General features: G+C 42.0%; 1 protein-coding gene across 3 annotated transcripts in view; it reads left to right on the plus strand.

Annotated features, from left to right (window-relative positions):
* Positions 1-2,686: 2,686 nt before the first annotated feature.
* SYTL5 (synaptotagmin like 5) overlaps positions 2,687-24,343 on the plus strand; it is an 82,093-nt gene continuing 60,436 nt past the window's right edge. For 2 of the 3 annotated variants that reach the window (XM_066545473.1, XM_066545475.1), the window contains exon 1: positions 3,254-3,402. The gene's annotated coding sequence lies outside the window, so the exon portion shown is untranslated. Of the gene's footprint in view, positions 2,791-3,253; positions 3,403-24,343 lie in introns of those variants that run through there. The other variant, XM_066545474.1, reaches the window with a different exon arrangement.

A 24,343-nucleotide genomic window follows, 5' to 3' on the forward strand; every position in this document is an offset into this window, starting at 1 on the left:
AAAATTTTAACAGAGAGTCTTTTTCACAGAAATGCCAAAAAGCCCTTAATTTAAAATGCAGAACATACAAGATCTCAAAACACTGAAAAAAAAAAAAACCCACAGAAAGAGGACACTTTCATTGAAATATCTTCCTTAATTTTTTGACTGCTAGAAGGTACTTCTGAGGTCTCTATTTTCTATGAATACCTCCAGGAAGTGATAGCATAACTCCTTGAGCACAGAGTTGGCAAAATGCACACTCCTCTCTCCATGATGACTGCAATTACACTTTTGGAAAATAGCCCAGGGAGTGCTCAACTGGACAATGAGAACTGCATATCTAATCTTCCTCCACAAAGGTTTTTTTTTTTTTTAATTTTGTTTCCAAATTCTGCTCCTAACACATGTATTATCCAGGAGAAAAATGTAAATAGCTGTTCCTGAGTAGCTCTTGCTGTTAACAGCTATGGGTGTTTATCAAAAATCTCTATTTTATGCACATGATCTCTTCCTCAAAACCTTTAAGTTTAGAAAATTGCATTCATAGCCTATTTTTCTCATATTTACTGATATTTAGATTACTTATCTAATATTTTCTGATATTTAGATTAAGGTGAAGAGAAATAAAGCTTGCAGGGCATTCAATGCTACCTAAAATGGAAGCAAACTAGGTTTTGTTCATAAATGTTATTGAACTGAATTCTGTGTAATTTGCAGAAGTTCTTCCCATTTGGAAGAATTTGTGGCTGTGTGAACCAGGCTATCATTAAATGATGAAGTTCCTTGATTTCTGGTGCATGGAATTAGCAGTTCTGCATCCAGAGAAGAAAGCTGACTACAAAACTTCTGTCCCAGAGGACAAGAGAGTTGTCAGAGTACTCTGGAAAAGGGCCAAGAGCACTGCAATTCATCCTTAATAAAGCTGCAGTCTGGGACCATAGCTGGCTAATGCTTTACAGCAGTACAAGTGTTATTTATGGAGATTGGAGTCACCAAAGAAATAGCAACAAGAACACTTTATCTTTGTCCTGAATAGGCCACAGATTCCTGTAATCCTGGTTTACACATCCCTTGGTTCCTGTGGTCTGTTATGGATCACAAAGGGTGATTAATAAATGTGAGCTGGTATGGGCAGTGCTACCTGAGTTACATGGGGCCTCCAGTTTCTATGCCTGCTGTCTGTCCCAAGAGAAACACAGAAGTTCTGTTATGTTCCTCAGAAATTCTCCTTGTACTTGGATGTCTGGTTGGTAATGCTGTACCTGAGCTCTGGATGTGCAAACAGCTGTCAGCCCTTCCTTTCACCAGCCCCTCGAACAACATTTATAAGATGAAACTGTAAAAAGCCCCATGTAAATCTGGAGTTGTTGTTTTAATACATGATCAAATCATGCATTACAGAATATATACACTTGGGTGCTTTTTAGATAATGATTCACACTATTATAGAGAGCAATGTGTTATTCTAGTAATTGCAGGCAGAGGATGTACCTGAGCATTTAATTTAGAGCAGATCCCTTCAATAGCTTTGCCTGAACAAGTCAAAAAACAATGTTGTGAGTATAACATGTAGCAAACTCAAATTATCCTTCAAAGGTGGTGTGTTTATATACTAGCCAAGTAAATATTGTACCACCCAATAATATTTTTTTTGCAACACATGCATTATTTGAAGTAACGCAAACCCAGCAATTTTTAAAAAAATACTTTGAGGGTAATGAGTAACATTACATTGCTGTTGTACATAAACAGCAGATTTCATGCTAATTTTTTAATGTGAAAGCTGAGCAGGAGATTCTGGTTGTATGCATCAGAATTTTTTGAAAGTGATATAATTTCACAGCTATGAAAAAAAAAGTCTCAACTATTTTCATGTGGCATGCCTCTGTTTATTCCACCAGTTGCAGAATAGTATTTTTACATGTAAGGAAGTGCATGTAAGTGCTAAATTGGTTTCCTTATCTTTCTTAGGTGCCTGCTATATGAGCTCTTCAGGTACCTGAGGGCGAATGAATCACTCAGTTCATCTGGATGAATCGAGATGCAGTTTTCACTGTGTTGCTTTTGAATTTTGGAATATTTTGTAATACTTGTAGCTGTTTGATAAATCCAGCTCTTTTGAACTGTTGGAAGTGATGGTCATAAAGCTTTATAAGTGCTGCCTATGGGTGTAAGGAGGACAGCTGTGACAAGTGCCTTTTATTATATTCTGAAATACAATTTTATGTTGTGGACGCTTCCCTCACCCGGTGCAGATACACCTGCTGTTTAATAAAGGTTGAAAACCCGTAAAACAGTGAAGTCAATACCGGGTTTTTTTTCCCTTTCCAAACCCTCTCTGATAAATGACAGAATCTCCCGCTGAGCTGCCAGTTCCGCACTACCTAAACCCTCGCTGAAAACTGGGAGATGATACTGACGGGATCCGCACCCTTCCCAATGCCGTCGGAAGGATGGGGTGACGCGACCGGGGTCGGCACTGTCCCCCCTGCATGGGATGGCGGTGGCGAAGGGGAGCGGGAAGGGAAGAGGAGAAGGAGGAGAGGGGAGAAGGAGGACAAGGGAGGAGAGGTGCGCTGCGGAGGCGCTCCCGCCTGGCCCCGCTCCGGCTGCTCCGCCCCGCTCCCGGCAGGTCGGGACGGCGGCCCCGGGTCCCGCATCCCGGCCCGGGTCCTGCATCCCTGCCCGGGTCCCGCATCCCGGCCCGGGTCCCGCATCCCAGCCCGGCTCCCGCATCCCGACCCTGCTACCAGCCGGCGAGAGGCGCTGCGGGAGCGCGGCCGCGGGGCCGGATCGGCAGCGGGAGAGGTGCGGGGGGACGCGGCGGAGGCGGCTCCGCTCCCGGCGGGGACGGCTGGGCTGGAGGCAGCCCCGGAGCCCCGGGCTGCGGGAGGAGCGGTGCCGCGGGCGGGGACGGCGGACAGGCTGGCCGTGGCAGGGCTGTACCAGGTTGGCCGTGGCAGGGCTGCACCAGGGTGACCGTGGCAGGGCTGTACCAGGCTGACCGTGGCAGGGCTGTACCAGGCTGGCCGTGGCAGGGCTGTACCAGGCTGACCGTGGCAGGGCTGTACCAGGGTGACCGTGGCAGGGCTGTACCAGGCTGGCCGTGGCAGGGCTGTACCAGGTTGGCCGTGGCAGGGCTGTACCAGGCTGGCCGTGGCAGGGCTGTACCAGGCTGGCCGTGGCAGGGCTGCCCCCGCGGGGTCGCTGCGAGCCTGCTGTGTCCCGCCGGAGTGCGGGGCTGTCGGCGCTCGGTGCGGGCTGTGCGCTCCGTGCCCAGCCAGGAGCTGAGCCCGAGGCAGAGGGACTTCATTCACCTGCCAGCCCCAGCGGGCTGCCGGGCTGGCAGCAGCAGCTCTCGGCGGGGGCAGCAGCGATGGTGCTGCTCGTACGTGATTTTCCTCTCCTGCGAGGTTCCTGGTGAGTCCTTCATTCTTATTAGCAACTGGTTTGAGGGAGGTGTTTTGTTTAGTTCTCTTTTATTCCCTTTTCTTCACTCCGAGAGCAGAACCCGAGGAGGGAGCCTGCGGGGGACGGTGGGGACCCTCCCGCCGGCGCCCTGCCCGGAGCTGGGGCGGCTCTGGTCCGGCTGCTCCTGCGGGGACCGGGTACTCTGGTGCTAATAACCTGATAGGGGATGCCTGCATATTTGGTTGGGGTTTTATTTTTTAGCAATGCTTTCTACAATGTGAAAATCCCAGGAGGCAGATGTTGCCGTCTGGGGTTGTTGTGCCGTGGGAGGGACGATGAAGAACGGGCGTGCAGGTGTTCTCTGCGCCCCTGAGCAGGTGAGAGGCTCTGGGCGCCCAGGTGAAGATCGGCTCTTGCCGTGTGCTGCCTCTGTTTTTCTTCCTTTAAAAAGTATAGTTACTTATTCTTAAATACAATAATGTATAACTTCAATTTTATTTTATGGCTATACAAATAAAATAATAAATTACGGAGGCTGAGAACCAGTTACACAGTAGTTTTGGACACTTGATAGCTACTGAATGCAGCTCTCCACCAATCATTTCAGTATTCCAAGTGTGGAGTCATAGCAAGGGAACAGTAAGGGATTCTGCACCCCAGAGTCAGTGATTTTTGGAAAGTCTTGGCAGGAAACATTTAATGTGACTGCCCAGGGAAATGGCCCTTTCAATGAATCTGAGATGATAGAGCAGGTAGGACAATTATTCCTGAAGTGCACAAGTGTTTCTGTTCTGCTGTGTGCACTTCAGCTGGGAGATTTGTCCAAGGTGCAGCCCATTAAGCCTTTTAAAGACCCCTGCAGTAGAGATGCTTGGAGCATATGTTGTTTTTGGTGGGTCCAAAAGGAAGAAGTGGTGTTTGGATTCTTGTCTAAAAAGGCTGGGGTGAGGAATGGCCTCCTTACTGAAGAAAAACAGGGGTTTAAGAACAGCCAGGGCTGGAAATTTGAACATCTTGGGACTAGAGAGGGAAGATTTAAAAATAAAAACATTCATTAGACTAATAAGTTCTTAGAGGTTTTCATCACTAAAAAACTAAATCAGGGATGGTTTTTCTAAAGGCAGGTTTATTTCTAGGGAAACTTAGTATGGGGAAATCTTATGGGCTCTGTGTAGGGGAGGGCAGAACAAGTGATCATAATGAACCCTTATTGCCTTGATTAGGCATATAATCAGGAAAACTCCATCATCTCTGAGAGCACTCTCTCCATGCATTCTCTTCCCCTTGCTTCCCAACTTTCTTGATGTAAAAGGGCTCAATAATACTGACAGCAGCCCTGAGGAGGACTTGAGGGTCTTGGTGGATGACAAGCTCAGCATGACCTGGCCACGTGCCCTTGTATCCCACAAAGCCAAACATGTCCTGGGCTCCATCAACAGTGGGGGCAGCAGGTCCAGGGAGGGGATTTTGCCCCTCTGCTCTGGTGAGACCCCACCTGCAGTGCTGCATCCAGCTCTGGGGCCCCCACCATGGGAACAACTTGGACCTGCTGGAGTGAGTGCAGAGGAGACCACAGAGATAATCAGGGGGCTGGATCACCTCTGATAGGAGGGCAGACTGAGAGGGTTGGAGTTGTTCAGCCTGGAGAAGGCTCTGGGGGGACCTTGTAGCACCTTTCAGTACCTAAAGGGGGCTACAGGAAAGCTGGAGGGGGCTTTTGACAAGGACAATTAATGATAGGACGAGGGCTAATGCCCTTAAGCTGAGAGAGGGTTGATTTAGATTGAATATTAGTAAAAATTCTTCACCATGAGCTTGGTGAGGTACTGGAGCAGATTGCCAGGGAAACTGTGAATGACCCATTCCTGGCAGTGCTGAAGGCCATGTTGGGTGGGGCTTTGAGTGACCTGATCCAGTGGAAACTGTCTCTGCCCGTGGCAGGTGGGATGGAACTGGGTGAACTTTTAGGTCCCTTTCAACCCAACCCATTCTATGTTTCTGTGACATCAAGGCTTAGACTTTCACTAGATGTTTTTCTGTGTATCTTTGATATAAATTATTCCCCAAGTGCAATTAGATCCAGGGGTCTCCTTGTTTCTGTTTTACATCCAAGCAATTATGGAAGGTGAGAGTTGCTTTTCATAGATCTGAGTAAGCTTTGAGGAACGTGGTTTGTAAGGCTCAGGTGTGGGTACAATTCCCAGACACTATCAAAGTGTTTAAACACTGGAAGTTGTTTAACATGTTAACATTACTGAGTAACCTTCAGCACTACATTTACCCTTAAGAAATACTTAGTAGCATGTTTGACTTTTTTAGATTTTATGGTAGTTGAAATCTTAAGTTCTTTAGGGATAAAGAAATGCTTATTTAACCAAAATTCTATGTAAGTTTTGGGTTGTAGCTGTATTTTTTACAGTGGAAAGACAGTAGGCATGAAGGATCTTACTGAACAATTTTCAGTGTGATGGTGCAGCCACCCAGTTGTTTGCCTGTCTGTAAAACATGTCTGTATTACATAATGCTCCAAGGCTCCTTATCAGGAGAGATAAATTTCATATCTGGTGTTTAACTACCATCTTTTAGTGAGACATTTGGTGTTGTGGGGTGGAGGGAGGAAGGGAATCTATTTGCTAGAATGATGGCTGAAGACATCTGCAGTGCAGGACTGTGCTGTGACTGAGCACTGCTTCCAGTGTTTTATTGCCCTCTGCCTTGCCTACATTTACTCTGCCTTCTAATCAAACTGCTCATAGCAGGGATGAGCACACTTGTGGGGCTCTTCCTCCAGAGCCTGGAAACACAGGAGAGCAGAATAGGCAAGCACAGTGGGAAGAACAGACCTTGAAGACCAGCATGGATTTGGTTCCAAGGGTGGTAGGTAGGGGGTAATTTTTGGTAGGCACAGGAAGCTCTTATGTGTGTATTTCTTTGAATTTCACAGTAACTTTTCTCAACTCTTTATATTGAAGGAATACATAAGCATATATATATATACACACACTATATAACAATGAAGCTTCCTGCATTCTTTCTATTCCAAGCACCCTGGGTCTGCTGTTAAAAAAAACCCAACATCTGTTTCAAGCTCATGTCTTAGTCTGCCCTAGGTGTGACTGAGTGACCCTGTTTTGTGGGGCTTTCCATATGCTGGAGCACAGCTTCAGGACAGAATCAATTGCTTGAGAACTGAATTTGTCTGGCTTTTTTTTTTTTTAATCTTTCTCTGCCTGCACTGAAATTTCTGTATTCAATTACTCTAATATGGACCTTTTTATTTGCTTTGTTACTTTTCCCTGGGTATGCTTTTTGTATTGCTTAGGAACAGAAATGGAATCAGAAATGAAACAAAATTCCATTGTGGTTTGAACTATATTCCACAAACGAGTATTAACAGGAAGCTCCTTAAATAAGCATTTTATTTATTTTGAAGGGAGTTGCTCTGCACCTTCACTTAACTGCACCTCTGGAATACTAAAATTACCTGGGGCATCCCTCATTGTTGACATATAACTTTTTTTTTTTTTTTGGTGTGTGAGAGATTATCTTCCAGCACAGCCTGTGCTTTTTAGGAGTGGTTGCATTCTGTGTGGGGCTGACTTGTGATCTGCATGCAGCTGGACATAATTGTGTCTGACCTGGGGCTCCAGGGATTTTTGGATCCCTCTTCCACCTTTCACCTGCACAAGCTGTGCCTGGCAAGCTCTGTAAGTAGCAGTGCATCCACAGGTGGGAGACAAACATTTCACAGGATGAGGGTCTCCAAGATTTTATATAATTTATAAAATATATACCAAGGTGGAGACAATGTAGGAATTGTGAACAGCACCAATGTGTTTCCAGGGCTTGAACAGGAGTGGAGCTTGGAGGAGATGTTTGGGTTTGGGGTATTTTTATGTGTATGATAAAAAAGTTGCAAGTGTTACCTGAATAATGTGGAAGCAAATGTCCATGACCATGGGAACATTGTTTCCAAGGGTTCTGCTATTGAATATCTGGGAAAAAACTGGTGTTTGAAAGCAGACCATTTGTCACTTGGAGATGATATTTTGCATTTGCTGTTACTGCATTACACAGCTGGTGGCTTTTTGAGCAGTTTTATGTGCTTTGAATGTGAACTTGCCTCCCTACTTCTGCAGCCATTGCAGAGCTCGAGAGAAGCTCAGTCTCAGCAAGAGTTCTACTTAATACTGGTTCTAAAACCTCATTCACTTTCCTGAATCTTTGCACAAAGTCCCTGGTGAGTCAGAGAAGAGAAAAATGGAAGGATCCAAATTCCCATTCTCACAATATTAAGAAAATAAGTAGGCTAATAATGCCAAGTTTAACAGGCGTTTATACATGCATGCAAATTTGGAAGGCCTCAGTTGAGTAAATATTCAATTAAATAAAGGTATAGTCTAGGAATTAGCATCCATTCACTGTAGGCATTTGTGCAGCAATGGCACAAAGGCATCATGGAGTGTGTTAACATCAACAGCCAAGAACATGAGATTTGTGTGGGGAATAGAGAGTCTTAATCCTGTCTAAACTAATCCAGAAGACAGAAATAGGAGGAAAGTGAGTGTTCTTGAAGTCTATAGGTTTGAAACATATTTGAGTTTAGCACTGAAAAATAATAGTTAAAAAAAAAAAAGCAACACAGCTGTCTGCATGGAAATGTTGCATTGCAGAAGCCACTTTTCCTAACAGTGTTTTCTAAACTAGCTCTTTTTTCTGTAATGTTTTTCACAGTTGCCAACTCTAAAACAGTTTCCTTGACTCTAGTCCTGCTCTGGAGTAGAATAGCAAGTATATTTGTCTCTCAAGGAGTGTTTCTATTCCTTTTTTCTACAGACGCATTTTAAACCTCTTAAATATTTTAAAATTCAGATGCTACAGTAGTGAAAATGTCTATTAGCTGTTGGCATCTTTATCCAGGTTAGAGCTCTCTTTATTGTTGCTACCAATGTGAAGTTTTAGAGGGGGAAAAATGAGTTTTTAATGGAAATGTAGTTCTTAACTCTGTCTAGCTTTGAAACCCCCACTGTCAGAACAATATGGATGAGTAGGAAGCAGTTAGGAGGAGAACAGCGATTAATGCACTCAAGAATAACGATTTCTTAGGTAAGACTGAAAATGAATAAGGGAGAAGGTTGTACCTCCGTGGTATTTTGTCTCTGCTGGGGAATGGTGGCAGCAAAGAAAGGTGGAGAAGTTTGAGAAACCTGTGCAAACACGAGTGTCACCTGGCTGGTGAGGGGAAAGCGAGGAGTGCCCTGGAAGAGGGCTGGCAATTGTGTGCTTGTAAACCCTGTGCTGCCTTTAGGGAGTGCTTGTTTGGCTTTGGCTTTCCTAGATGAAGATGCAGAACCTGAATGGAGTTTATTCATGGGGATTTAACCAGGCATTCTCCCCTCATCTGGGCTGTCAGAAATAATATTCCTTTGGATTTCCTCTTTTTCCTGAACGTATTTCAGCAGGGGTTTGTTTTGATCAAGACTGTGAGAATCTATAATAAAATTATTTAAATGGTAACATCCATGATAAAGTACAATTCCCTTGATCAAGTTTTCTCTTATGAACCTTTTTTGAGACAACCTCCAACTTTGCAAGAATTTGCTGTTTGCCACGAACTCACTTTAAACCATGACCTTGCCAGTGACATTTCACTTTTATTGTGGAAGAGAGCAGAAGCACATCAACATGATTTGTGGTAGGCTAGTTTTGAAAGTGCACATTCTCAATTAAGTGTCTAAATAATTAATGTTAGAGTCCTTGTATTTGAATTGAAATTATGAACTCACTTCTGATTAATTTTGTGAAAACATTTTCATATTAGTTTGCCATGTCATGTTTCCAAATATGAAAAGACTGTGTTTGGGAGTAAAAGCAGAAAAGAATTCAGTGTCAGGCTTGGTGAAGACTTGGACCATTGACCTGTAAAAATTTTCCCTCTGAGCAATGCAGTGTGTCTTCTGTCCCATTCCTGTGCCTGCTGAGATCATGAAGGTTCTGGATTTCAGTCATTGAGCCTCTGCACTCATTCACATCTTGGTTTCTGATGGCATTGATCTGAGCCAGTTCTGTTACTAAAGACAGAATCATTTCATTAAATTAATTTTAAACATACTGTAGATTGATTCAGAGGGTCACTATGTCCATAGTGGGCCACTTAACATTCATAGCAACATCACAAATAATGCTTTTTTCTTCTGACCTTTCTCCATGAAAAAGTAATGTTCAAACAGCAATAACTGTTTCTGAACTTTAAATCTGTGCAATATCATATTTGGTTTGACACCAAAAGCAGCCATCAGACAGCATGTCATGGATGATTGCTGGTTTGTTTGGGGTGTGTCAATGTGTATCACCAGCACATGAACAGCTGATCTCCACTATGAAAACCCCATGAGTTCAGCAAAAACGAGGGCACTTTAATTGCACAAGGGGGTTATGGTGGAATAGTTTATTGTACATGCTGTGTGTAGCACACGTGTTTTTGATTGCCCAAGGTTCAAAAAGCCAAAAGTACTCCAAATCTTTTTTGATACCCTTGCCTTCTGATTTGATACAATTCTGCTGATTCTCCTTGGCAGCAGACCACACCTCATGTATAAACTTGCACTTTTTTCAAACTGAGTTTAGTTTTAACATTCTTAAAAAAGCCCCTTTTGAAATTCTGGCTTTTTTTAGGGGGGAGGGGATGAGACCAGGTTGAAGGTTTTCACTCTGACATTCAAGGAACAGAGGAATGGCAAGAGGGATAGAATAATGTATCTTCATGTGGCAGCCTCACACAGCCAGGAATGTCAGATTTTTCTTTCAGGTTGTTTGTTGTTGTTGTTGTTTTATCAGTAATTCTAATAAAAAAATATCCAGTAACAAGACTAAGCAGGAGGCCAGTGACAATTAGCAACCTGTGTGTGGTCTAGAAAGAGTTTCTTTGCTCCCAGTGGGTTTCTGTTGAGTTTTGAAGGATCTTGAATGCCTGATCAGTTTGTGGTTCATTTTAAAAGCATAGACAGAAACTTGCTCTTTTGAAAGAGTACCTAAAAATAGCAGTGGAAAATACCTCTAACATGGAAATGTATTCCCTATGGTTTGTTGTATTTTGTTTACCAGTGCCTATGGATAGTGCAAAAAGAAAATAGGCCAACTGCACAGCAATTTAAAATGAGATTCTTTCAACTGGTCAGTCACAAGTCAAGCAAATGTTTTTGGATTAGCCAAATGTAATTACTTTTTGTACTATAAAATGTCTTCATCCTTAAATTAAGAGACTGACCATATTATTTGACTATTAATACATTATCACATTTCTGTTGTTATTTAGGGGATCCCATTGCATTGACTTATTACTTATTGTAAGTAACTTATTACTTCTGCACCTCTAGTTAATACCTGATGGAATCTGAGGATGTTGATTTGATAAATACACAGTATGGTACAGCACAATTTTGGCTTTCCATCTGTGGGTTTTGTGCACTGTATATAATCCTCAGCAGCAGAGGTTGACTTCTCCCATTGTGTTTTTGAGCCCTGGCATAAAATAAAATGTAAATAGAAGGTCAACATGGTCATGATGGTATCACAATTAAATGCTGTGTGGTACTTGAGATGTTTTGGAGTATTTAGAAATAAATTCAAATTTGTGCTTTTTGGATGAAAACGTGACCAGTGATCCTACCAGAAGAAGGGTGTGCTTTAATGTGCTCAGGGGCTGTGCTGGTTTTGCTGCAGTGCCCTGGCTACCTGAGACCTTTTGGTTTTTCTCCAACAGCTGTAACAGAACATTGCATTAAAACTGTTGGGTTTGAGGGAAACTAAAAATGGAGCTGAAGCCAACTGAACAATATAAAGACAATTCAATTTCTTTAGCAGAGCTGTATCAGTTTATATTACAGGCTGGATTCTGTATTTAAAGCAATTCAAACTGGGATCTTTGTTCTCACGGGCAATTCTCTCTGACACAATGGGTGGGGAGACTCCTTTTAGTGTCCTTACAGACATGAATTTAAATGGTTTATTCCCTCACACATGGACACTCAGTTATGTGTGGGAACCCATGCACATCTGAAAATCTGCTGGAGGCTGGAAGCAGAACTGGAGGCTGGTAGTTCTCAATCTTTAATGAAAACCCAAAACTGAGATGTGCACGTTCACAGGGACAGATTTTAATGTCAACCTTGATAATCAAATTAGGCTTTCCAAGGTTTGTGGCAGTTCTGCATTGGAAAAACATCTAAACTGGATTGGTTTGAGTAGTTTTAGTCTAGACTGAGTGTGAACAGAATGATTGTTGCAGTCATAGTGGCTGAAACATGAAAGAAATAATAGCTTTGAGCTCTAGCAAAACCAGATAGTTTTTCATAGGTCTAATTATTTCACCCTCAGAGTCCCTTTTCCAACGCCTGGTACAATTGCTATTCAATCTTTTATTCCTGTGGAGCACTAAAGACAGAATGACTTTGCCAATGACTACTGTTACACCTTCCCCACATTAAAGAACTTTAATTATTTATGTGCCTAGAGACCTCAAGTAGGGTGAGGGTGAGAGAAGCTGTAACAAAATGGAGAAAAAAAATAAAAAGGGACAGAAGTTATCCAAGTGGAAAACAGCAAAAGAGTGTTTGAGGCTCACAACCATTAACTGTGATACATTTCATGACCTGTGCTAGTGCAGTTTTTCTTGCTTTCTGAGACCAAAACAAAAGAGCATTTACATTATGCCAGAAAGTACAAATAGAATGGAGCAAATACCAAGGAGTACTTTCTTTTTCCTTCCCACAATTGTCCATTAATCAAAACTTAAATGAAACTGGTGCTCCTGTGCTTCCTTAGTTGCATTTATGTCTGGACCATTGCAATTAATAGATCTGATAGTCTAAAAGTCAAAGCCAGCTTTCTAAATTCTGTGAAACCTCCCAAACTGAGATGTTTCTATTCTGATACTCCAGGGTATTAGTCTTAGCTTTCAGTGCCTTGTTCTCTCAATCTACAGTTTAATTAACTTTTGCACCATTTCTAGTATTGGTTTACATGAGAAAGTCATCAAAGGAATTGTTTTGGTGTGTAGAGTTCCTTCTTCTAACTGAGCAAGTAGTATCAGCTGTCCCAGAAGTTTGAATCTCTTTGTTTAAGGGATGACAAAGATGGTTATAGAAGTCTAGCAAGAATCTCCCTTCTGTTAAGAGTGAGAAGAGATGGAATTGACTCTTTTGGATGCACTGCAAGTGGCATAACCAGCAATTCTTATAGATCAGGTTGTCCAATCCCTCTTGCACATAGTAGATTTTTTGGTTTGTATTTATTTTGTGCTTGTGGTTGGTTTCTGTTTATTTTTTGGGGTTTTTCCTTCACATTCTTCCAAAATTTCCCAAATTTGACCATTGGGAAGTTTGTTTTCATGTACTTGGTAGCTTTTGCAAGACTTATTGAACTTATATGAGCTACACCTTCCTCCACAAGCTTAAAATATGGTTTTAACCAGACAAATTTTAACAGCATCTGCAAAAAAATGTTCCCTGACAGAAAATGTTTCCTATCCTTTTAGGTCTGAAGTCCCTGTCCTAAGACTTGCATATGAATTTTTGAAAATGGAAATTATGTACACCTATGACAAAGTAAAGCAATTCATTTATTCATTCATTAAACCCCTGTTTTTCCTTGGCATAACCTCTTGGACCAGGAGATGGAGTTCTCCCCGTGCTGGCTCCAAGCAGAAGCAGAGAGAAGTTGAGAGATTTGCTGTGGTTTACATGTATTTCATCTTTGTACCAGCCTGCTGCTCCTCTTGGAGGTTTTTCCCTTTCCCTATTTTTGCATGGATTTAGGAGCTCCCATGAGCAGAGGTGAACTGATAATTTGCATGACAAAATATCACAGAACAAAAGCATTCAAGAAACTTCCCAGAATTTGGATGTTTTACAAGTAATTTTATGAAAATTACTTGTATAGATGGAACTTTTATTTTTGAAATATCTGTAATACATTACTGAGGAGACACAATCCAACTGAAGAGTTGCAGAGAGCCAAGCAATTCTAAATTTGCCTTTAAATGAATTGTAGTGAGCTTTGCCTGCTACTACAGCAGAAGTGAATTCATGAAAAGCTGATGAAAATTTCAGAGCTCAATACAAGAAAGATGTCAGAGCAGGTAAATTGGTGTAAGGATTTTGAGACTAGTCTCAAGGGTCTATTTTTTTCATATATATTATATATATGAGCACGGATAAAATGAAATATCATGTATTCCCCAGAATTGTGCTGAATCTGACAGTCTAAATCCTCCTTACCCAATTCTGTGGCAGCAGGAAAATGAGAAGTCTGAGTAATCTGTGTCAAAGTGGTCAGCTTATCTTCCTTCTGCAGGCTGGAGGGAATGTTCCAGTATCTGAAAGCATTCATACACTTCATATTCAATCATATCTTCCCTTTGTCTCCTCAGCAGGTCATGAGTAATCTTCAGTTTGTAAAAGCAATAAGGCCTGCACTTAGGACATCTAGGGGCAATGAATTCATTTATTAAACCAATTTTAGTCCACACCTAGAGACCTGGAAATCCAATTGTGCCTCTCCTTTTGCCTTTGTGGGTAGGACATCCCTGTTCCCAAACATTAGGACTGTGTGTAAGTAATTAAGCTTTTTATTTAGTTTTTTTTTTTTTTATTTAAACAGAATATTTTTGAGTATCCTGGCTTACTCACTTCACAAACAATTGAGGAGAACATCCCACATGTGATATCATCTCAGTGATTACACAGAGACAACTGCTCCTTTATCTGCCAAGAATCCCAGGGAGATTCTAGTCTGGAAAATCAGATTTTGTTCACATATGGTCAAGATATCCTTGGACTACACAATCTCCAAACCTCTTATTTCTCTTCCTCTGATGTGAAGACTTGTATCCCTTGCTGTGTCATGGGAACACCTCTGCCCTGAGCTGTGGGATGGGTGCTTCCCATGCACTTTGAGTTATTTGGAAGGGTTGGATCTGCACAGGGAAACTGAGTTGGGCTCCCTGGTGGGCTACAGACCAGGAGAGGTGTTCAGGTGTGGTGCTGCAAAGCAGATTTTATCCTCCTCTTACCTCATCTGAAAGATGTGTGGTGACCTGACCAGATGTGTTTGTTCACAAGTGGGGAAAAGCACTTGGGTTGGTGTGAGGGAAACTGGACAATAAAAGAGCTTAAGGTGGGGTGAATCTTACAGATGAGATTTGACAGCTCTGCATCTCTGGTGGTAAAATTCCTCTTGAGAAAGGAAGAATGAAATGTTGAGAAATGGATTCATTTCTATAGTGTGTCTGTTTATTTGTTTGCCAAATCTATTGAGTAACATTACCAGAACATACCAAAGCTGGCAATGTCTTGGTCAGAAGATCCAATGATCTCAAGGTTGATCCTTTCTGTAGAAAAGCACAGTTCAACATGCAACCCCCTTCCCTCCCTATGCACCAAAACAAAGTGCTCAAGCCGTACTTTAATTCAAGGAAAGTTTAAAATTTTGTAGTTGTTGTTAATGGAGCGGTGCTCCCTGCTTGAACACCACACGTTTCCTTGTGGCAGGAGACCTTCCTGAGGATGTTTTGTGCAAGCAGCTCAGCTTCCTGTGGTCTCTCTGTGAGTGCTGCAGTTCATGCTGTGTTTGACCTATGGGCTGGCACAGCTGCACTGCAGAGTTGTGCCATCAAACAGGCAGCTAAACAATGCTGAGTTCAACCAGAAGGTTCTTCCATCTCCCATCCTGAAATGTTTCATAGTGTACTGTGCTCCTCTTTTTAAGAGGCTGTGCAGTAATGCTGCAGGTAGTTTATCTATAAATACAAGAGATGAAGGAGTGGAGGGAGAGGCTGAGAATCTGAATATGTTTGTTAGAACGTGGCTTGGAGTTTCTAGGACTCATTATTTAAGAGAAGTAACTGCCCTTTCTAAGGGTGATCTCTTATTTCAGAAATGTCTTGCAGTTTTCTCAGTAACAGATTAAATATTACAGATTAATCTTGTCTTCAGATACTATTTTCAGCAAGTATTTAACACTGAATTACCCCTACAGAGAGATTACAGGTTGATAAAGGGATCAGGTTAGCTTCTCTTGTTTTGGGTTTGGTCTATAGGTTTTGAGGTAAATTTGAAGCAGTTGAGAAACTTCAATGATTTCTTTCCAAGTGCAATCCCCTCACACTGGGGGAGGATATTTTATTCTTTCAACGTTCTTTTAATAGCCTGAGGTGTGTTCTTTAAAAGGCTGTGCTTCTCATTCAGTAAATAATGTGTAGCAACGACAAAGCTACTTTAGTTGTGTTTAGCTTGTTGTATTTTCAGTTTGTAATGTAGGCTTTTCCTGGATTTTACTGCTTCTCCTGGTACATTATACATCCCTAATAACATTCTCTCTGACTTCAACATTTTTGTTTAAGTTTTGCATATTTTTTAAATCTTACATGAGAAAAAGCTTATAGAAATATCAATCCTCTAGTGTCTCCTAAGAAGATGATGTCTCACAGCTGGAAAGGACATTCAGCTTCCATGACAGACTTTCTCAGTGTCTCTTACTAATCTTCTGTGTGGGAATTATTTTGTTTGGAATAGTGCTGATGCTTGTAAATGAATGTTGTAGAGAAGACTTTCAGATTTCCAGTTGATTTTAGATGCTCTGATGAATAGGAATATGGAAATATAATCTTATTACTTGTAACTGGTTTTCCAGTTTATCAGTTTTCCTGTTCACAATCACTTTTTGTTAAACACAGTCATTGCTCTACAGCTCTGCACTGGTGTGCATGTATTTAAAAATATGTAAAAGATAAATATGGAGGGTTCCCCCTTAAAAAAAATAGGTTTTGTGGCTTTTTGGAGGGAGGAGTATTTGAAAGGGAGGAAGAGGATGAGTGAAGGATTTCTGTTCCCTATAACCAGGTGAAGAATTTTGTACTTCAGGACACAACACTCAAACTGCTGTGTATCCATGAGTTTCTTGAAAACAATATGGGATAATAGATACACTATACACTTGAAAAATCAGGCTGTCTGTTAGTGGAGTGTCAGACATATTTTGAATACCAAAGTGTTTCTCTTCCTGTTCTGCTTTTAACTTACAGGCTTTTAGTTTTCTAAATAAAATTTAATATATCAAAATTGTTATATAAATATCCATGTTTGTACACATGGATACGTGTGTACAAGTAAGATATAAAACCTTCACTAATGAGACATGGGCTTTGTGCTGAATGGTGGAACTTGGAAGAAATTTTGGGCAGCTGCCCTGGCATTATCTTTTCTGAGTGTTGAATGGAACAGAAAATCCTGTGGAAAACAAGATTTTTGGTTGTGTATTTTAAAAATCTTTTCATACTGCCAAATGAGCTGAATGAAAATTGACACATTTTTAAGATGCTGAACAGCTGAAAGCCTGAGGTAGGACCAAAAGCTGTACCTAAGACTTTGTGACTTACAGGTTTGGTTTTGTTCCCTGAAGAATTCCAGGAATATCATTCACAAGAGAGGAATAATTGCTTAAGGGCATTGTGCACACACACACACAGACACACACACACAAAAGCTTAATTGCTGAGAGTTGGAATGTCATTGATTTTCACAAGTGGTAAAGGTAAGGGTTGCTATAGACTATTCACTTAGGATGATCAGAAAGTGTTTTTGTTAAGATGTCTTTTTTGTTTGTGGTTATTTACTCTGCTTTCTGGAAACATTCCTTTAGGGACTCTAAATTAAAGAGGAAAAGTGTGTTTGAACTTGCTGGTTTGCAGTAATCATAGAGGAAAGACTAAAGAAGTAGATAGAGTCAAAACCATGGACTTTTTTAAAACTTGGGGGGTTTATTCTTCAGTCATAAAATAACAGATTTCTAGTCCTGACAGGTTCTTCCCCTTCAGTCTCTGAGGGGACCCAAATGGTTGTCTGTTCCCAAAAGGCTGCTTGTAGGAACACAGGGCAGTATCCACAGGGGAGTGCTGTTCCAAAATCAACAGACTGGAAAGATCACTTGATCTATTATGGAATAAATCACCAAAAAATCAGTCTTTTTCTCTCCCATAGTCATGTCTATTTATCATGTAAGGAGGCTTTTTTTGTCAGAGTATCTTGGAATACAAGGTAATCTGCCCCTGACAAGGTGCATTTAGGAATCCTTTTGAGAGGAATCCCTGCTAGGCTGAGAGCATGAGCTGTGTGCAGCAGAAAGCTGGTACACTGAGTGGGAAAATAACAAAACCTACCCCAAATCTCTGCTCTGAATGAGTCAGTGATTGAATAGATAAATCTTATTAACCTTTCAATAGTCCCAAGCTAAAATTTGTGTCCTTATCACTCCTATGCACTCCCTGAAGGCATCTCTTAAGCTACGGCTGCTGCACATGATATGTGAGGAGAAATACTCAGCTGTGGAACATGGGTATCTAGCACTGGATCACTGGAAAAAATGTAGCCCTATTCACACTGAAAATTATTAACCAGGCTTCCATAAATATATCCTTAACACTTAAAACCTGTACTAGTAAATGAGGAAATTGGCTTTACAGTCAAGTTGTGATGGGATGGCTGCTGTGGGGTAGCAAGAGGCAGCACCAGTGGCAGGAGACACCACTATCAGCAGCTCCTGATTGTGTTCCAGCCATCCTGCAGGTGTTCTTTCTAGGTGAGGACATGGGGCCACCATCCCTTCTGGGCTGGTAGACTTTGGTTGCCTTCTCTGTGCACACTGACCATCTCAGAGAACTTGTTCTGTCCTGCAAGATTTTTCATAGATTTTCTACTGTAAGTGTCCATCCACTGTGCTTTCTGTCTCAAACCTTGATGACTGAGTAGTTTGACCCTCACATAATGACAAATTTTGATATAATTTCAAGTGGCATAAGCCGTCTGTATTGCAAATGCAATTAAAAGGCTGAAACACTTATTATGCAGATGGCTGCAGTATATCTTGGCCAAAAGGAGGCAGAAAAAATGCTGCAGAAAGGTCAAGAGGTGATTAATACCCTGTGAATGCAGCTCTGTGCAGTCTTTCTCTTGAATAATTTCTGTTTTCCCATTTCACCTAAATGTGCCCAGCACCTGTTCTTCTGGAAACTTGGACAAGTAGCCCTAGGCTAGACAGACAGTCTGGAAGTTCAGTTCCATGTTCTCAAACTCTTTTGCTTCTGGTGCCACTGGAATTACACATATAGCTGGAAAGAGGGAGATGTGTATGGTGTGTATGGTATGGCCACAAAGGGAACCTGTAGTGAAGAGACATGATCAAAGGTCTGTGCTGGAGTAGGAGCTGCTTCTTGAGAGCTTCTGGATCTTCCTGCTGTTTGCACAGCACCCACTACTATTATATTATGGAATTGCCTTGGCAGATCACAGCCAGAAGGATAGATGAGAAAGCTTCTGATCCTTTCCTTACAGTTTTCAAAAACTATCATAGTATTGTGTGTATTAGATGCCGTTTGTTTGAAAAATTCAGATTGCTGGCAAAGAATGGTCGAGGCCTCAGGTCTCATAAGGAATTTCTGCAATGGACATCTGGCCTTTCCTGTCATGTTCTCTAAAGTGATCTTGAGGAGTTGCCCCCAGTTCCTCCTGGCTTGGAGCACTTCCCACACAGTGATCCCGTGTGCAGCTCTGAACTTCACTCCTCCAGCCCTGTCCCTGGCTGCTGCTCAGCGACCACTCTTGGAGACTGTGCCGCCAAAGAGTTGTGGTTGCTTTTTGTGCAAAGTAGACAGAAGCCACACAGCCTGTTCAGCAGTGGCAGCTTCAGCTGCATGGCTTTGCCTCAGGGGACATCCATCTGAGGCACTGGATGGGCTGCACTGCATGGGCAGAGCTTTAAAATGGCAATCACAGCCATCCCAGGTGTTCTTCTGGTTTGAATAACAGTGTTCTCAGAGGCATCTGCCACTTTGTCATACAGTGAGTGGAAAAGGATGCTGGTCTGTGCCTGCTGCTGGCAGACAGCCCATTCAGGCTTCTGCTCTGTGGGTTCCTTGGGGTGCTGAGGAGATCCAGCAGCAGAGCCCAGCTCCTCTCTCACTGATCCAACTCTGCTCCTCAGTCATGAACCACACACGGCTGCTCCCCACAGAGCATCTCCTGCTACTTTGGGCTGCTCTGGAGGTGCATTTTGTTGCAAATCTCACCTTGGGAAGCTGAAGGAAAGTACACATAGTCCACTACCTCTTGTGCCCAGCTGGAAGGGATCCTCAGGGCTCTGATAGCTGATGCACAACCCAGACGTCAGACAGACAGCAGTGTCACCTGTGAGAATACATTTTCTAGCTAGGCTTTTGTGAGGCTTTTTCTTGCCTGCCACAAGAATTTTGGAAAATTATATTCTTATATATGCAGACTTTCTGGCCACATTCATTTTGAGGCAGATACTTTGGAGGAACACACTAATGCATTTCATGGTAGATTTAACAGACATCTTACCTTTATTTGCTGCTTGTGGAGAAAAACATTGTAGCATTGTATTTAATGTAAAACAAATCAAGGCAACACTCCAAGTTCATCCCATTCTCTGATTAAGCTGTTTATATCCTCTGGTAGGTGTCTGGACAAATGTCCTTGTGAGCAGCCCATTTTATGCTGGAATTGAGAAGTAGGACACATTTGCTCACATGTTTTGCATTCCTGTGTTTGAGGCAGTCGTGCTTCATCCCTGTCACAGTCAGTGGAGGGAAATGGATGCTCCCAGACAAGGGCTCCTCTGACCTTTGTGAAATGTTTGTATGAAGAAAGATGAGGTGAGTCATGCCCTGGAAATGCCTGGTTCTCTCTGCTGCTTATAGAGAGGGACTGGAGATTAGGTCAGAAGAAATTAGAGAAATCACAGAATAGAGTCATGGTTTGAATCAGAAGGGACCTTTAATGATTACCTGGTCCAAAATCCCCAAACCATCCTGATCTCCACCTCTACCCTGCACAGGTGAAGCTCCTAAAGACTTTTCACACCTCTACAGAGAGAAGTGATATAATGTATGATGGGATACCTTTGGAATGTGTGGAGATCAAACTTAGATCTTTTCATTAAAATGCAAATCCAGTTGCTCTGGTAAATCAAATAGAAAGTCACTGTCAAGGATAGTGTAAAATGGGTGTTACTACACCACCCTGTTGTGGCAGAAAGGCAAATGAGCACTTGGCATCCAGCAGGCTGAAGTAATGGAGAATAGGGGTTTTCGTCTCCTACAGACACACTCCACATGCACCTTTCCTCATTCACACACGAGGTCTGTGTTACCTTCTCCCCAAGCCCAGAGTGGTCTCACTGGCTTGGTGGATGCCTTCCCAAATGGCTCCTCTTGTAGATTCTACTTCCCTCTTCTCTGACTCTGCAGCAGTTCCTCAGCAATCTTCCTGCAGCCCTCTTGCAGAGCTCAGAGAGAATTTCGTTTCGGTTAGTTCATGAAGAAAGCAAAATCAATAACAGATTTTTTTTCAAGTGGACTAAAGCTCAGATGAGTCATGAGTTTTTCTGCAAAATGCAATGTTTGCTGAAGTGAAGGCGCTTCCTTTGGAGTACTCTTAGTTCAGCAAATTAATGAAAATATTTGAATTTGAAGATAGAAATAGATTTCTATTGTGTGTTTGAAGAACCATCATCCATTTCTGTGCAACATATATGTCCATTACAGATCTGGTCACAACCTTTATTTTCTTTATTTTTTCCCCCAGCAGAATTTTGGTGAGCAAATTCTGCTGGGGGGAAAAAATCAAATAAACCTGCTGATATTTCAGTCAATCACTTGCTGCAGTTAAAAGAAACAGATATTTTTATGAGGGAGTCTTGTTAAGTAATGAACACAGTGTACTTGTTCTACCATGCCTTTTCTACTTCATGTCAGATGAAGCCTCCTGTAGCAGTGCTGCAGTACAGACCACTGCCCCAGGGACCTCACCACACCTGGTTGTGGCTGCAGCCTCAAAACCCACTGAAGAGTCAGGGAACTTAAGGATGATGAATAAAGGTTGTGACCAGATCTGTAATGGACATGAGAGGGGCTTTTGGGTGTCCTGTGTGAGCTGCTCCATTCCTGTGATCCTGGTGTCAAATGCAATCATGTCATAGCACAATATGTATCAATTTAACTTCCCCTGAACTGTGCTGATATTGTAAAGAAACACTGGTAGTTAGAAAGAAGACTTAGGAATCTTGCTGGCATTGTACTTGCTTTCAATTTCTGCAAGAATTCAATGCCAACAAGTTTTTTCCTGCTCCCAAAACACCATGTCTGTTTTAACATGGGGAAAGGGTGCTACAGATTTTTAAACATAAACAATTGATACATATTCTTGTCTTAGTTAAATTTCATAATGGAGAGTCTTGGTTAAATTCATAATTTATGCATTAAGCAAAATGTGTAAGGTCAGTATTAGAACTTTTTCTACAACTGTGTATAAATCCATTCTATCCTAGACCTCAGTTTACTGCTTCTCTTTCCATTTCATCACAGAAAGTATAAGGATGCAGGGATTAACTTACACGTATTAAGGTAAAGTTCAGTGCTGAATGAATTGCTGCCTTCACACACTGTGACTAAGTAATAACACTGAGATGACTCAAGCCCTAACTCATATTTCATGGCTGATTTAACATTGCACAGATGCTATTTGCTTAACAATAGCAGAAGTATTTTTCCTTCATTCATTCTTTGATTCAGATCTGTTTGGTTTCTTTGATTTGGCAAACTGACGCACTGAATTTTCTTTCTGTTCTTGCCCTGGGAAGTGTCTTCTTTTCTGGCTGAATACTCAGCCAGGAAGGTAAACCATATTTACCCAATCATGAGCAAAACAAAAGAAAAAGGTTGCCACCCTATTGTGTCATTCTTCCCACTCCTTGCATCCTGTTTGTAAATAAATTATTTTAAACATGACAGATTCCCCTGAGTCTTCTCTTAATATAGAAAAGATTCTTAGATATTTGTTTATTCCAGAGCATCTCTGAAGGAGTTAAATTCGTTCCTTGTTTTGTAGGATCTCTAGGGAGCATGAGCTTATGTTCCCCAACAAACTGCCTGGTGTTCTCCCTACCTGTGGTTTGTTCTGCACTTGATCCCTGCCTGAATGGCTGCTGCGTTTTTCCCAGTTTGAAAAATCAGCCAAGCTTGTTGGGGTGGCAGCCAGCAGTGTCTCTAGAGAGCTTTCTCTGGGCACTAATGTTCTCTGTTCCTGGGGGTTGTAGCCTGACTGTGCAGTTACATGAGCCTAAATTTCTACAGCAGGGAAACAGAAAGTGTAATTTCTTTTTTTTTTATTTTATTTTTTTATTTTTTTGGTGTTACTCAATGCTTTCTATCAGGGCTGAAAACAATCAGGGTGAGACCTTTAGAAGGAGTAATGTTTAATGGATGGTCAGGTTGCCAGTGCTGAGCTTAGTCCTAGCTCTCTTATTTGCACAGTCAGGCAAGCTAATTTACTGCTTTCTTACACAGCAAGGTCTGCTCCATAGACTTAATGAGCTTTAACTTTATTGCTTTAGTCTTTAAACACTCATGATTTTGGTTTGGAAATATTATTACAGTAATTGTAGAAATTAGATATAGCTTGCAGGCATTGCCTGTGGTTGCAGAGATCTGCACTCCTGCAGGGAGGGACATGACAGCCCTGCCAAGACATTTCCAGACAGCTGGAATTGTGCCCAACCTGAAAAATGAACTGCTTCTGAATCCATTGGGTTTGTTTGATTAACAAATCTGAGTTTTTCTAATTACTCTGAAGTCAAACACACTCATGCTGCTCTGGTTAGAAAGCAGCAGACACAAGGAATCATATTTTCAGCTTCTCTCTCAGCCTGTGTTCATTCCAGTGCTTTAAATGACTCTTCAAACAGTGTTGCTGTCACTCAGACATGATCCTTTCTTTATTGCAATACATGACTTCCAGCTCTTGCTCTAAAGGTCTTTGAGGACTGCTCTTAGCCAAAGAACCTGCTCACTATTTACATTGTAATACTGACCAGAGCTCTCATTCAGTCTAATCCATGTGCAATTAACCAAGATCACATTCAGCAAGTGTGGCTTGGTTTTCCTTTCTTGCCACTTGACTTTGGTGTCTTGACTGGCTCTATCTCACCTCACAAATTTGTCAATTTTGTGCAACAAGCATTTCCTGGTCCTTCAGTACCTGCTGACACTTGGTTTGCTCACCTGGGCGTGTGCCCTCTGCAAATACATTGCTGGGAAGTGAAGCTGGTTTTTCTTGCTTCTGTTCATGGCATTCTGCAAGCAGCATGCTTAAGTGAGAGCAGGAGAAACCAAGCTGGACACTACAGTTTCAGCATGGTAAGCTTTACATTTGTACATTTTTATGTCTTCCTGCCATTTGATTAGAATTAATGTGGGCAGCCTCTCCCCTCCCTCTTCCATCATTGGCTTACATATGGCTGTGGGCCTCAGAAAGGAGGAAAACAGCTGTGGATGTGGATGTGGACCATGCTTTGATGGCTACCTACTGATGCCACCTTTATTTTGAGTTTTACTTCAGACCCCTGTGTGAATGAACTCAGCATACAGAGGATTTGAGTGTTTTAAGCAGCACCTGTATGATATGTGCCTCTTTTCATTTGAGTGTTGGAGCTGTGTGCACTGGATTTAGATTCACCATGCTGTGATCCACAGTGCCAGCACTGAGCTGGAAGGTGGAACCTGTGGCTTCCTGAAGCATAGGGAAGAGTCAGTAATGGCATTAATCCTGTTCCTGTGGAGTTTCCAGCTAGGCTGTTGTACCTCATGCAGCTTTGGTTCAAGCAGTGATTGGTGCCTTGTCAGGACATAATCCAACTCAGCTTCCTAAGTGGCAAAAGCCAATTACAGCCACCACACCATGCTGCATTCAGCTCCTCTTGGTAGGCATTTCCTCACCAGTATGAAGATACAGTTTGTGCCTATCCTAAATACACCCATGCTAGTAAATATATGTAGTGCAAACAATATTTCTCTGCTGGCAAAGAATTTCCAGGTGGAGGC

The sequence above is a fragment of the Molothrus aeneus genome, chromosome 2 (genome assembly GCF_037042795.1).
Source record: "Molothrus aeneus isolate 106 chromosome 2, BPBGC_Maene_1.0, whole genome shotgun sequence".
Taxonomy (NCBI): Eukaryota; Metazoa; Chordata; class Aves; order Passeriformes; family Icteridae; genus Molothrus; species Molothrus aeneus.